Source organism: Urocitellus parryii, chromosome 11 (genome assembly GCF_045843805.1).
Source record: "Urocitellus parryii isolate mUroPar1 chromosome 11, mUroPar1.hap1, whole genome shotgun sequence".
Lineage (NCBI taxonomy): Eukaryota > Metazoa > Chordata > Mammalia > Rodentia > Sciuridae > Urocitellus > Urocitellus parryii.
In genome coordinates, this window is record NC_135541.1 from 86,043,491 (window position 1) to 86,059,152 (window position 15,662).

Consider the following 15,662-nt stretch of genomic DNA (forward strand, 5'->3'; position numbering starts at 1 on the left):
AATATAAATTATTGCACCAATAATTATTGGGGTATAAATATAAATATAAATTATTGCACCAGTAATTATTGCACCAATGTTTGGGGTATAAATATTTACAATCATTTTATATTGTTGTTGGATGATACCTTTAACTGGTATGAAGTGATTTTCTTTGTCTCTTCTGATAAATTTATTTATTTATTCATTTTATGTTTGGGTACCTGTAAATTTAATTCAGGAGTGCTTAGCCACTGAACCATATCCACAACTCCTTAAAAAAATGGAAACCTGGTGTGGTGGCACACACTTGTAATCCCAGCAATTTGGGAGGCTGAGGCAGAAGGATCCTGAGTTCAAAGACAGCCTCAACAATTTAACAAGGCACTAAATAATTCAGCAAGACCCTCTCTCTGAATTAAAAAAAAAAAAAGGTCTGGGGGTGTGGCTCAGTGGATGAGTGCCCTGGGTTCAATCCCCAGTACCAAAAAAACAAAAACAAAAACAAAAAAGAAAATAAACAACAACAAAAAAAAAACTTTGAGACAGTGTTTCACGGAGTTGCTTAGGACCTCACTAAATTTATAATCCTCCTTCCTCAGCCTCTTGAGTCAATGGGATTATAAGCATGCACCACTGTGGTGGCTCTTCTGATTAATTTTTACTTAAAGTCTACTTCAACTGATATGAGAGTAGCTACTCTTGCTTGCTTTGGGTCTCCAATGCCATGCTATATTTTAATCCTTTCCAATTTAGTCTGTGGATCTCTTCACCTGTAAAGTGAGTCTCTTATAAACAACATATGGCTGAATCTTTTTTAATCCATTCATCCAACTATGTCTTTTGATTAGATGGTCTAGAATTTAATATTCTGTGTTATTATAGAAGGTGGTTTTTATTTCTTGCCATTTTGATTTATTTCCAATGCTTATTTCAGACTTGATTCTCATTTACTTGACTATTCTTTGTGTGAGAATCATTTCTGTACTGGTTCGCATTTGTAGTTTCATTTATTCTGCCTGAAATATTTCATTGAGCATAATTTTTAATGCAGGCTTAGTTGTTATAAATTCTTTTTGTTTCTGCCTATAATGGAAGGTTTTCGTTTTATTTTGCTGTATATGGTTACATTGGTTGGCACCCATTTTCTTTTTCTTTTTTTTTTTCTTTTTTAAGGACTTGGTATATATATTATTTTGAGTCCTCCTAGCCTTTAGGGTCTAGATTTAGATGTCAGTTAAAATCTTTGTTGACCCACAATTAAATGAGACCTACCATTTGTCTGTAGCAGCTTTTACAATTCTATCCTTTTTCTGTGCATTAGGCATTTAATTATGTCTTGGAGAGAATCTTTTTTGATCTTGCCTATTTTGAGTTCCAATTTCCTCATGTATTTGGAGTTTAATCTCATTCCTAAGGTTTGAGAAACTTTCTGTTTATTATTCAATTGAAAAGTTTGTGCTTTACTTTAGTTTTTATTTTGGTACCTTCATCTATGCCAATATTATCAAAATGGCTATCTTGTAAAATTGTTACATAAATTCCATGAATCCTCTTCAAAATACAATATTCTTCACATAACAAGGTAAAACACTCCTAAAACTCATTTAAAAGAATAAAGAGACCCATAATAGCCAAAGCAATCCTGAACAAGAACAGTGATGCAAGAGGCAGCACAATTTATGATCTCAAATTATACTACAGAACTATAGTAACAAAACAGCATGGGATTGATACCAAAACAGACATGAAGACCAATGGAATAGAACAGAAGACAAGAACAAATCCACATAGATACAGTCATCTGATAATAGACAAAGGTCCAAAAAACATATTGGATAGAAGGTAACCTTTTACATAAACAGTAAAAGGAACACTCAGTATCTGTATGTAGAAGAATGAAGCTAGCACACTATTTTTCACCTTGCACAAAAGACAAATCAAGGTGTATCAAAGGGATTATATGAGGAACTTTGCAACTGCTAGAAGAAAAGAAACTCAATATCCCAACATACTGAGTCAGGTACTGATTTCATTAACAAGACTCCTAAAAATGCAATGAATAAAATAAAAAATCAATAAGTGGTATGGCATTAAATTAAAAAGCTTCTGCACATTAAAGAAAAAGCACAAAGAAAGAACCTATAGAATGGGAAAAGCTCTTCACCAACTCCTTCTCAATTATTAACTCCCTGCTCCCCCTGAAAGGATTAATATCCAGAATATATAAAAAATTCAAAAATATTGACACCAAAGAAACAACTTAATTAAAAAATGGGCATAAGAACTAAATAGACTCTTCTCAAAGGAATAAATATAAATGTTTAATATTTTTATTAAAAAATGTTGAACATCTATAGCAAACATGGAAATGCAAAGCCAAATTCCATCGAGATTTTTTTCCCACCCCAATTAGAATGTCAATTATCAAGAATACATACGTCAAGATCATTGTAATGTTTTGAGCAACCAATAAAAAAAAAAAGAATACAAATAGTAAGTGCTGATAAGGCTGTGGGGGAAAAGGTGCATTCATTTTTGGTAGAACTAAAAATTAATCCCACTAAGGAGATTTCTCAAAAACTAGGAATAGAACCTTCATATGATTTAGGTATCTTACTCCTTGGTATTTATCCAAAAGAACTAAATTCCACATACTACTCTGATATAGTCACATCAATGTTTATAGCAGTGTAACTCATAATGGCCAAGTTACAGAACCATCTTAGGTGCCCATCAAAAAATAAATGGACAAAGAAAATGTGGTATGCATACACAGTGGAGTTTTACTCAGTCATAGGGAAGAAAGAAATTATGGCATTTGCTGGTAAACTAGAGAACATCATGATAAATGAGATAAGCCAGACTCAGAAAGTCAAAGGTGGAAAGTTCTGAAATTCAATCTTCACTGTGCTTTTTATTTTTGACAATATGGATGAATCTGGAGGACATTTTTCTGAGAGTATTAGACCAGTCACAGAAGGACAAATGCTACATGATTCCATTTACCTGAAGTATCTTAAATAGTCAAGCTTATAAAAGCACAAAATAGAATTGTGGTTTCTAGAGGCATAGGGAAGGAATAAATGAGGACGTGATAGGATAAGTTTTCAGTTATGCAGGATGAATTAATAAGTTCTAAACGTCTGCTAAAAACAAAGTACCTATCATTAATAATACAGAAATATGCACTTTAAAATATTAGGAGGATAGGTCTTCTAAGCATGTTTACCACAAAAAATACAAAAAGAAGACAAGGAACTTTGGGGAGGTAGTGGATATATACAGTAGATTCAATGTGGTGATGGTATTTTGGGTATATGGTGTGTAAATATGTGCAAAATACATCCACAGAATATGCATAATTATTTTATATATTAATTCTACTTTAATAAAGCTTAAGAAAAATTTTCATTTCTATAGGAAGTTAGGAAAATTTAACAAAAGTAATTTTACAGCCTTAATTATATATAAAGTATTTCTTTAACCATGGAAATTGTACAAGAGATTCACCAAGCCTAAATTGTGTATGCATGATTCCTATCACTACCCACTTCAAATATGAAGTGGAAGAGATCTGAGTAATGAACTAAAACAAGTAATAAGAAAGCATTGATTGAATATCTATGATGAGAAAAGCTTCCAAGAAAATAATTGGACAGAGAATGGGAAAGGTTTCTGTTTGTTTTAATCTTTGAGTATCATAAATTTGACAGTTTCAGCCAACTAAAATTTTACAAGAATGCATTGAGTTCTGCTTCTTAGAGTGGTAACTAATACCTGTTTTTAATGGTAAGAATATATGGACAGTTTACAAATTCAAGAATTGCTTAAGATAAGTTCTAATAGTAAATGTGAATAAATAAAAATGCAAGATTAAAAACATGACAAAGGGGGCTGGGGATGTGGCTCAAGTGGTAGCGCGCTCGCCTGGCATGCGTGCGGCCCGGGTTCGATCCTCAGCACCACATACCAAAAAAGATGTTGTGTCCGCCGAGAACTAAAAAATAAATATTAAAAATTCTCTCTCTCTCTCTCTCTCTCTCTCTCTCTCTCTCTCTCTCTCTCCCTCCTCTCTCCTCTCTCACTCTCTCTTTAAAAAAAAAAACATGACAAAGCAAAATTAATAGATGTACTGTATTATTTTTTTGCTAAATCTGGCAACCCTGATTTCTGTTTTATTTATTTTTATTCTATTTTTTAATATATGACAGCAGAATACATTACAATTCATATTACACATATAGAGAACAATTTTTAATATCTCTGGTTGTATACAAAGTATATTCACATCATTCATGTCTTCATACATGTACTGAGGGTAATGATGTCCATCTCATTCCATCTTTCTTTTCTACCCCCATGCCCCTTTACTCTCCCACCTCTTTGCCCTATCCAGAGTTCCTCTAATTCTCCCATGATCCCCCTCCAAACCCCACTATGAATCAGCCTCCTTATATCAGAGTGAACATTTGGCATTTAATTTTTGAGGATTGGCTAACTTCACTTAGCATTATATCCTCCAGCTCCATCCAATTTACCTGCAAATGTCATGATTTTATTCTCTTTTATACTGAGTAATATTCCGTTGTGTATATATACCACATTTTCTTTATCAGTTCATCTACTGAAGGGTACCTAGGTTGGTTCCACAGTTTAGCTATTGTGAATTGTGCTGCTGTAAGGCAATCCTGATTTCAATCCTGATTTCACCAATAAGAAAATGGATGAGCAAAATAATATGGAATTTCCACATAATGTATCACTACTCATTTATAAAAAGAATGAAATATCAATACTCTCAACCATAAGAATAAATTTCAAAATAATTATTGAGTAAAAAAATCCAGACCAAAGTTAATTTACTGCATAGTTCTATTTATATGAATTTTTAACAAATGCAAATTGATGACAAGTAACAGTGAACAAGTTAGTGGTTGTCCAGAACCAGGAAAAGGCCTATGGTGGTGTGGGGATTGAAATTAAAAACAGAACTAAAAAACTTTAGAGGTAATTGATGTGTTCATCATCTTAATTGTGGTGATGATTTTCACAGTTGTATACATGTATCTAAACTTGGCAAACTGTAGATTTTAAATGAGTATAGATTATTATATGGCAATATTCTCTTAATAACATTTTTAAAGCTTCATCACAGCAAAGGAAACAATCAAGAACATGAAGAGAGAGCCTACAAATAGAGCAGTAATCTCCAGGACATATACAGAATTTAAAAAGCTTAACACCAAAAACAAAAGACAAAAACCAAAAACCAGATAACCCAATCAATACAAGGGCAAATGACCTGAACAGACACTTCACAGAAGGATATATACAATTGATAAAAAAAATATGAAAAAAATGTCCAATGTCACTAGCAATTAGAGAAATGCAAATCAAAACTACACTGAGATTTCCTCTCACTCCTGTCAGATTGGCAATTATCAAGAATATAAGCAATAATAAATGTTGGAAAGGATGTGGGGAAAGAGGCACACTCACACATTGCTGGTTGGACTGCAAATTGGTGCAACCACTATGAAAAGCAGTATGAAAATTCCTCAGAAAACTGGAATGGAACCACCATTTGACCCAGTTATCCCACTCCTTGGTCTATACCCAAAGGACTTAAAATTAGCATACTACAGTGATATTGCCACATCCATGTTTATAGCAGCTCAATTCACAATAGCTAAGCTGTGGAACCAATCTATGTGCCCTTCAACAGATGAATGGGTAAAGAAAATAGGATACATATGCAACAATGGAATATTACTTAGTCATAAAGAAGAATGACATTATGGCATTTGCTAGTAAATGCATGGAACTAGAGAATATTATGCTAAATTAAATAAACCAATTCCCCTTCCCCAAAAAGTTCAAATGTTCTCTCTGATATGTAGGTGCTGGTTCACAATAAGTGGAGGTTGGGGTGAGTGGAGGTTCACTGAATTGGACAGAGTGGAATGAGGGAAAGAGAGAGGGATGGGAATAAGAAAGACAGTAGAATGAATCAAACATCACTTTCCTGTGTTCTTATATGAATACATGATCAAACTCCACATCATATACAATCACAAGAATGGGAAGTTGTACTCCATGTACATATGATATTGATATACATTCTTCTGTCATGTGTACTGAAAAAGAATAAAAAAACCAAAAAAATTAAAAACATTTAAAAAAATGAAAACAGGAAAAAATAAATTTGAAATTCAATAACATTATTATTTGTTAAGATACATATAAATATACAAAATAAACAAAAACTTAAGTGTATGTAAATAAGGATATGTGCATTTATATATATATATATGTATATATATATATATATAGTCTTATAGAAAATAATTTAAATCTTTACACAAAAAATGTTCATGAAAAAGAAAAGTCATTGTGCAGTTTTAATGTAAATTCCAATCAGATAATTATAGAAATTTTGTCAAGTTTAAGTTATCCTTAAATTTACTTATAAAAGGAAGTCTATAGAATTCTAAAATATATTCTCAAGGAAGATAAATGTTAGGAAAATAAGACATTGAATATTTTGCAAGAGATTAACAATCCTGTCTTTTCATTTAGCACACATGTATTAGGCAGTTTTACTTCCTGCACTACTGGGGGATAAAACCTATATTTTCATGTTCTACTATGGGCTACGTCTCAGCCTTCATATTATTTGACAGGTACTCTTCTAAGAACTACTGCCACACAAATGAAAAAAGAAATCTGGCAAGATTGCTTCCTTTCTCAAGTTTATTTTCTAGAAGTAATGAAAATAAAATCAAAGTCAGTAAAAAAAATTCAAAATATGAAAACAATATGATTTCAGACATCAAAAGGGCCATGACTGAATTGATTGGCAACAGAGAAAGAAGTATGAGTTTATTGAAAGGGTGTTCACTGAGTTTCTTTTCAAGGACGTGATGTTATATCTCAGACCTCAGTGGGTGGAAGAAGCAAACCACTTAATCACTCAGCATGAGTCGCCTTGATAACAGGGCAGGCAAGTTTGAAGATAACCAAGAAGGCTATTTAGGTTGAGGCACAAAGTGTGAGAAGGAAAACAGTGAGAAGTGAGCCCAGAAAGATTGCCAGGAACTGTACTACTTGGTATTCTGTATGCTGTGGCTGCACTTTGAATTTTATATAAAGTGTGGCAGGGAATGATGTGATCTGATTTGTGTTTTCAAAAGATCTATTCATTTATTGTGAAGTAGAAAACACTAGAGAAGCAAGAGATAGGTTGAAATAACAAAAATCCAAGCATTAGATCATGAAATAATGACAGTGGATTAGTGAGCAGAGGCAGTTTTTTCAGATGCGAAAGAGATAGCAGAACTTTCTAATTGACTACATGAGAAGCATGAGAGAGAAAGCAGTGAGAATTCTAAGTTGTTTTTTTTTTTTTTTTTTTTTTTTTTGCTTAAGCAATTCATGTTAAATGCAGGACTGTTTACTAAAATGAAACCCACAGGCAGGTGTGACCACATTCCTGGGAAACAACCATAATTTGGCTTTGCATGTCATGGATGTGTTGTGCCTAACAGACCTGCATACAGAGTTGTGCGGTACCCTGGCCCCCTTCTGTAGAGTGTGGAATTGAGTGGGACCATCCCAGCGGGTCATGAATCTAGATGTTATTATCATGCATTTACCTGGTATTTATTCTTGAGGTGTAATGACTCACCTAACAAATGTCAATAGATGCAGAAGCAAAAAATAAATAAATCAAAGGGAGCAGTATGGTAGTAAGAAAAGCAGGAGGGTTTAATATCTCAGAAGTCAAACAAAAGCAATGTTCCCAACAGTAGGCCATGTTTATGATTAATTTATTCAAATGCTGCTGAGAGGCAGAATAACTGAATATTAGATTTGGTGTTATGGAGGTTATTGGTGACATTGAGCAGTGCAGAGTAGTATGTATAAAGTCTTCACTAAACTGAATTGTAATAATTCTTTGTAGACAACTCCTTTGAGGTCTACACAGGAACTGTACTTGAGGACACTGCCTTGCATTCCTATTCTTAGAGATGTGTCTGGGAAGCTCGGAGATTTCTCCATTTCAGAGAACAGCCCTAATAATTTTAGAGTAGAATAAAACCAGATGGTTCCTTTTTTTTTTCCTTCATAAATGTTTTTGTGAATTCCTCAAAGAAATGTTCTGCCTTTGTCTCCAGCCCTCATATTCTACAAAGGCTCTTTAAGTTTTCGAGGATAATTTTGCTGCATTGTTAGATTGTGAAGAATGCTTTTTCTAGCAGTTATTCACCATAATTCTTGAAACTGGAAGGGCCTCTCCAGCCCAGCTTTCTGTGTTTTATGATTCTTGACTTTGTCAAACTATATCTTGTAGGTCTTACAGACATTGTAGTTTATAATGTGCGTGCGGGGGGAGGGTTCAACATACATTATACATAATAGTTCTTGTCTTTCATAATGAACGACCTCATGTCCCCATTTTGTGCCTTGCATTTGTTGGATGTGAGTTGGGCCATTTCTGGAATCCTATTACCTTTACAGCAATTGTCTTTTATGGGTATTTTAGAAGAAAATTTTCTCTGCAGTTGTTCCTCCATCAATCCTATCTATGGTACTTTCTAGACTCATGGAATTTATCAAAATGAATTCAGTGAAATCATCCTTTCATGTTATTCTGTATTGCTACTAATTTTTTTCTGTTTTTATGATATTTTCACACTTTTAGCTGAGGGTAGAAAATATCAAGATTCTTTAAAAAGAAGCATGGCATTTACAAAAATCTTAGCTTAGAAAAGTATGCACAACACAATTCTTTTAAGCGATAAAACAATTATACCTAAAGCTTTACTCTTAATCAAAAGCAAGTTCAGGTAAAGAGAAAAATTTACTTATGCTGAAAAAAATATGCTCGCTGATGTTAATCCATAGATCTTATTTAGATCATTATTTAGAAGTCATTGAGTTCTGTATAGAATTATTTCATTGAATATAAGGAGCAATATTATCAGATGCATTTGATGACATGTTATAATTAACATGATGATGAATAAAAGGGAAACTTAATCAGGGCAATGTTAAGGCATATGTCCAAATAATATGCCACAAAGTATTGGAAAGTCCTTGGTAATCTAGAATTATTCCAAATTTTTAATAATGGTATCTATTATTTGTGTGGGAACATAAAACACAAAGACACACATACACATATAAAAATATATTAAAATGGTCTGAAAATAATGCTTGAGTAAATATTAAATATAAAATGACTTGGGGTAAAGTTTATAATGTTAACATGAAACATGCTTTATATGAGGCATTGCATTCCTCAATTCTAACAACCATCCCCTGACATATGTTTTATTATTTTTCTATTGTTCATAGAGGCAAGAATTAAGATATAGGAGTTTAAGTAACTTGTTCAAAGTCACACAATTATTGGTATCTGTTTTAGTTTATTTGTTGTTGCTATAACAAAATACCACAAACTGTGTACATTATAAACAATGAAGTTTATTTGGCACACAGTTCTGAATGTGGGAAAGTCCAAGAGCATGACACTGGCATCTGGTCTTCTTGCTACATTAAAACAGGGTGAAAGGAAAGTGAGTACACATGAGATGAGATACAGCAAGAGAGAACAGCCCTTAAAACAAGCCCACTCTTGAGATGACTAATTCACTTCTAAAATAAGGACATTAACTGTTCATGAGGGTAGAAGCCCTGAAGACCTGGTCACCTCTAAAAGGTTCCACTTCTTAAAACTTTTACAGAGGAAATTCCATTTCAACATGGGATTTGGAGGGGACATTTGAGCCATGTCAACATCAGAAATAGCATTTAGAGCATGGATATCTGGCTCTGGAGTCCAAATTATTTTGTCTGAGAATATTGAAAGACTCTCTTCTGCTTCATTTTTTTTATCCTTCTAAATAACAGGAACTATCACTTAATTAAGTGATAAATATTAGAGGAGGGCATAGGCATTTATAATTTCTTTATGATTTTAGACTCAAATGAATCTCATTCCACAATATTGAAAAAGTTTTTCATTGTTTCCATAGAAACACTGGTTATATATCTTTGAGAAACCATGAAAAACGAGACAATTGTTCTGAGGCCGATGAGTAAATACCCATCACTTTTTAAGAAAGAAATTGCAAAATAAAAAACTAAACTATGAGCATGCGATAAATTCTTATAGGTTTGTTTTTGAAAATTTTAGTATTTAGGAAAGACCATAGTATTCTTGAGATGTCACTATAAATTCACTTAGAGAAATTACATCAAGCATTTTAACATCATTAATTTTGCATTCAATACTATTAACAGGTAGACCAAAGGATTGTGTTGCCACATTAGTCATATGCCTTGAATTTTAGAAAGTGTTTGACAAGGAGCTTTGTGTGTGTGTGTGTGTGTGTGTGTGTGTGTGTGTGTTGGTTGGTTTTGTGTTGTGGTCATTATAAGAAATGACAACTTGAATTCATAGTTGTCCAATGTGTTGGCATTTTGGTCATACAAAATTATCTAAAATATATTATGGGTAGGTAAAAGAAAATTGTAATGAGCCTTCCCTTTTAAATATTTTAATAGTTATCTTTGAGAAAACAGTTCCACATTTATTTAATTTGCATTCACCAAAATTAATTGCTTTTTTTTTAATCACACACAAAAATAGTGTTTCTAGAAATGTATCTGTGCAAGGGGAAGGAGTGCAGAATCAAAATCCACCCCAATTTATGACACAATCAGTGCTTATATCCCCATCAGTGGTGTGGGCTGGAGGAGGGCATAGTGGCAATTGCTTAGGGATAGATAACATTGCAGGCCCCTGGTGCATGCAATGGGGGAAATATAATTGGTCAAGCAAATATTATACAAGGCATGGAGTGACCATTGATAGAGTTCAGATATTAAGAACTTTCATGAACATAGAAAGTTTTCAGGTAGTCAAGTGGGAATTTCATTGCAATAGTGGAGAATCTATTAGTGGGAGGTGGTGATAACAGAATGGGTGATTAGAATGAAAATAAAGAGGGCAGGTGTTCTTTATCCAAGATGTCTGGCTGCAGGTAGCAAGATCCGCTGTGGGATCCGTTTTTTGACATTTCAGTTTATTTCTTCCTGTCTCTAGTTACAGAGCTTCAGCCTACTATTCTCTTTATTCTAGGTTAGGGAAATATCATTTTCACTCCTGAAGTTCTCTTTTCTCAACTATGAAGCAGATTTCTTTCTTTTATAACCTATTTCATAAATTCAGAAAATCAGAGCATCACCTATTCATTCTTTCAAATGATTACTGATAATTGTTATTATTCTAGCTTAAATAAATTATTTTACCTCTTCATTTTTTGAAGTGAACTTTGTGATGATATGAACCTCTTATTTTATGGCATGAGATTAAATTGATTCATGCTGAGTGCTTAGAATGATGTGGATAAGCTGGTCAGTAACTTGATGTTAGACTTGTGTGACCCATGTCAAACTTCTGACCTATAGGACTACAGGACAATAAATTTGTGTTGCAGTCATTTGTTTCAGAAACAATAGAAAACTGCAATTATTCTGTTCCGTAATATTATTTTGGAGAAAGAGATTTAGAAAGTCTGAAAACACTGGAGGTTTTGAAAATCTTAAAATTTTCACATAAACGTTGTTCCTCCACTACTGCCACAGAAATATTCAGAGTGGTCTGGTCGTGGGAACTGGAGCAAGATCAGGGTATAAGTTCTGGCCACGACTATAACATCGTAGGTGGTTCTGAGCAAGTCATAGTCCCTTTGGGCCTCATTGTTCCTGTTTTGAAAATGGTAAGAAAATATTTACATGCACTAAAGAAAATATTAGACGAAATATTTCATATTTATTAACTGTAAAGGGAAACAATAAATTATGGCAATTGCAGACTTTACTGTTTTTATTACCCCTGGAAATTCTGGAACAGACCTTTAATTGCCTTTATTTTCAGACTACACATTAAGTATCTGACAGCTAATATGCTCCAGTGTGTTTGGGAAAACTATGCTTAGTATATTTTTTATTCTTGAAAGATTATATGGGCTAACATGAACATTGTCTTGTAGTCAATTATTTATTCCTAAAGCCATAAAGATACAGCTTGGTCCTGTCTATCTCCTCAGAAAAGTGCATATACTTGGCCCCTATCATTCCATGCCAGACACTGACCTGCAGAAAGGAGTTATTTGTGACATGGTACATCAAATACCTCTTAGAAAAGGATGAGTTTTTAACCCAGAGTAACTCCAGATTGGTGATTGTGCCTCAAATTGTTTTTGCATTATATAGAATGGATTTTCAAAGTCATTTCCTTACATCTCACTTTTGTATTTGCCTTCTAATTCTCTATTTTTTTTTTTTAAAAAAGGAAGAGTCATGAATTTTTTTGTTTTCATCCTGTTCTGGCTAGCATTTCTTAATATATTCTTAGTTAACAAAATCATGAATTTCTTGTTACATGATTTGTCATATTTCTTTTTTAAAAAATCCCACTATCAACATTTAGAATCTCTTTAGACTTTTAATCAGGTAAAATTATTTCCCTTTTTATAGATATTCTGGATATAATTAAAAAGAAGTGCTTAAACAATGTAGGAAAGGATGGTTTTTGTGTTTCATTCCAGACTCATTTTCTTTTGTTCATATTTAAAATTTCAAATAAATTATTCACATTTTTTGAACATGCAGAGTTTCATTTGACTAAGTATGGTACTTTATACCAGTATTTCACTATAATAAGTAAATATGTCTTCTTAAAAATTTTAGATGTTTCCCTCTTCCCTCATTTTAGTTCTTAGTTAACAAATTTTTTAAGAGATGCTGAAAAGGTTACAAAAAATAAAATAAATTTAAAAAAACATTAAACATTAAGTCAGAGCCTATTTCCTACTCCATATTTCAAGATGTACAGAAAAATACACCCACTAAAGATACACACATTCAAACTGATGTTCTCCATATTTGTTAAGTACCATGGCTGACTCATTTGATGATGCAGAAATATTTCAACACAAAATTGATTTAATCACCAAATCATTGCTTTTATCAGTCCTCACAGTATTTTCCTAAAAATTATTTCTGCACAAAATGGCAGATAATCTGACTCTTAGGAACAGATTTAGGAACCAAGAAAAAAGGCTGTAATGACTAACTTTAGCCATCCAGTTGATGTTTATTAAATGCCATATTGGAGCAGACAATGGGAGATCTCCCTCAAATAATTGAAGCCAATGCTTAAGCACCAAATGTAAATTTACTTGGATTTAGTATAACATGCAACATTGTTTCTGTGGAAAGTGTTTATAGTAAGTCTCTTGGATATCAAGGAAAAGGTTGGACCTGCATGTGGTGTTCTTTCACAGGAGGGGTGTTATATAGTTGGATTTCCAACTATATAACACTATATCATTTATCATGCTTTAGCTCAGCAGATATTGGGAAAATCTTCTTTATAGCATGTGAAATTTGTAAGAGAGCTTCATTGGGCTGTATGAGGGAGTATTAGGGTTTAGTTAAGTGCAAACAACTACACAAAGTTTCATAAATGAACAAAACAAAAGGCACCAAAATTTAAAAGAATTGGATTTCCTTGGACATGTATTTCAGTGAAGGATTTAATTGTAATAACAAGTTTAGTCATTGAATAACTTCCTTTATCTTGCCTATATCACTTCTAGAAAAGGAAATCATGTCCTAACATTCATATGATGAGGATCTAGGTGTTAAGGTGGGATTAAAGGCCATGGTTTGAAGTCACACCAACCTTGTTTAAATACCATCTCTTATTTAAAACAGGTGGGATGCTGACTTAGTTACTCATCCTCTCTGGAATTGCTGCTTTTATTTCAAATCCAGTATCAAAGTAGCCACAAGGTTGTTAATTATTTAAGGAACATGACGGAGTCTCTGTACACAATATATATACCATAAGTACCTATATCCCACCCCTCTTCGGGTACTTGCCACTTGTGGACAGACTTTGCAGATGCATATACTCCCCTTCTTTTCTCATTATCACCTCTTCAAATTTTTGTTGCTATGCTCTGCCTGGCTCCTGGAGCATTTCAATACAAAATTTAAACAACCAAGTCTGTGCTATCATCTGATTTTCTTCATTTTGATCATTCAGGTACACCTTGCTTCCAAGGAGTCTCTATGTATTTCTGGAACCCTAACAATAAAATAGCATTCAAAGTTTCCTCAAAGGAAAATGATGTATGCTTAAATGCAGAAAGGAATTTTCAGGCCCAGAGGCCTCTGAATTTCTAGAAAATTACTAAATAATAAAAACAATTTCTGAAAGCTCTTCTTGTGATACTAGTATATATGGAAAAGTCAGACAATTATAGTTTTACTATTTTTTATTAAAAACATTGTTCAACTATCCAATTCTAAGCTATTGCATAGATTAGAGTCAATTACCTCATCTGAAAACAATCCTTGACTCTAATCAAGAAGGTCAGAAAGCAGTTCAAGCAAGTAATCAACATCGGCTAAAGAAGTATAAATAGTTGTGAATATTTTTATCAGAATTTCTTTCTGGAAACATTAGTCCTACATTACATACTCTAGGTTCTGCAATTGAAAATATTTGATTTCATGAAGATAGATGATTGAAAAAGGCAGATTTAAATCTAAACAATTGTGGTTGTGGGACATGAGATTTATGCAATCCAAGAATCTCAAATAATTGAAGAGCACTATTTATTCATTTTTAGAGAATAAACATGCAGTTTTTGAAAAAGCAATGTAATTAGTGTTTCAGAACAAATTTCTGTCATTGCTTCTAGCATTTATGGGCTATATTAGAATTGTCATTATGTGAGTAGCTGTCCGTGTTTTATATACTTATGAATACCTATTATACATGCAAGACTCTAGCAGATACTGAGTGTTTTAAAGAAGTATAATACACAGACACCATTTTCAAGAACATAAGAATGTTAAACAATATAATGCCATAAAAGAAATATCACAATTTCAATAAAGGCTTTCCTGAAGAGGTGACTTACATGAATTTAGAAGATGGGTAAGATGTATAAATGGAACAGGCAGCATATTTTTCTGGGGCATTATGGGCATAGACATAGCAATGAATACAGATTAATTCTTTCAAGAGTTCACTACTCTGTCTCCATGGTAGGTTTATAGAATCAGAGTTAGTAGTTTGACTTAAAGAGAAACATATAAAGTTATTATGTAATAAACCTAAGGCCATGCATTTGTAGAAGTGTAGTGCGTCTTTCCTAATGGAAAATTTAGTTTTATGGGTGTGGGGTTGTCTGTGAATTTAATATTTAAAAAGGTAAATTATCACAGAAATATAATAGCTTTTACTACTACTACTACTACTACTACTACTACTACTACCATAATCATCATCCACATCATTATCATCACTATGTTTATTTTAGTGTGCATGAATATGAGGCTAGGATAAACGTTAACTATAGTAACAGTAAAGATATGAATTTGAGTAGATTTAAGACTCTGAGCAATTTCAGTGTTTATTCAACCACTGATAAAACTGACTTGCTAAAAATGATCCCCTGATTCAACGCATCATGGGGAAGTTAGAACACACTACACTGTTAAAGCAATTCCTTTTATTCTCATCATTTTTAAAGAAGTTTCATATTCTTTAAATAATTTTGCCTTTAATATTGGTACGACAAGCATATTCA

General features: G+C 32.9%; 1 pseudogene; it reads left to right on the top strand.

Annotated features, from left to right (window-relative positions):
• LOC113197017 (large ribosomal subunit protein uL16-like) overlaps positions 1 to 15,662 on the top strand; it is a 154,326-nt pseudogene that overhangs the window by 77,421 nt on the left and 61,243 nt on the right.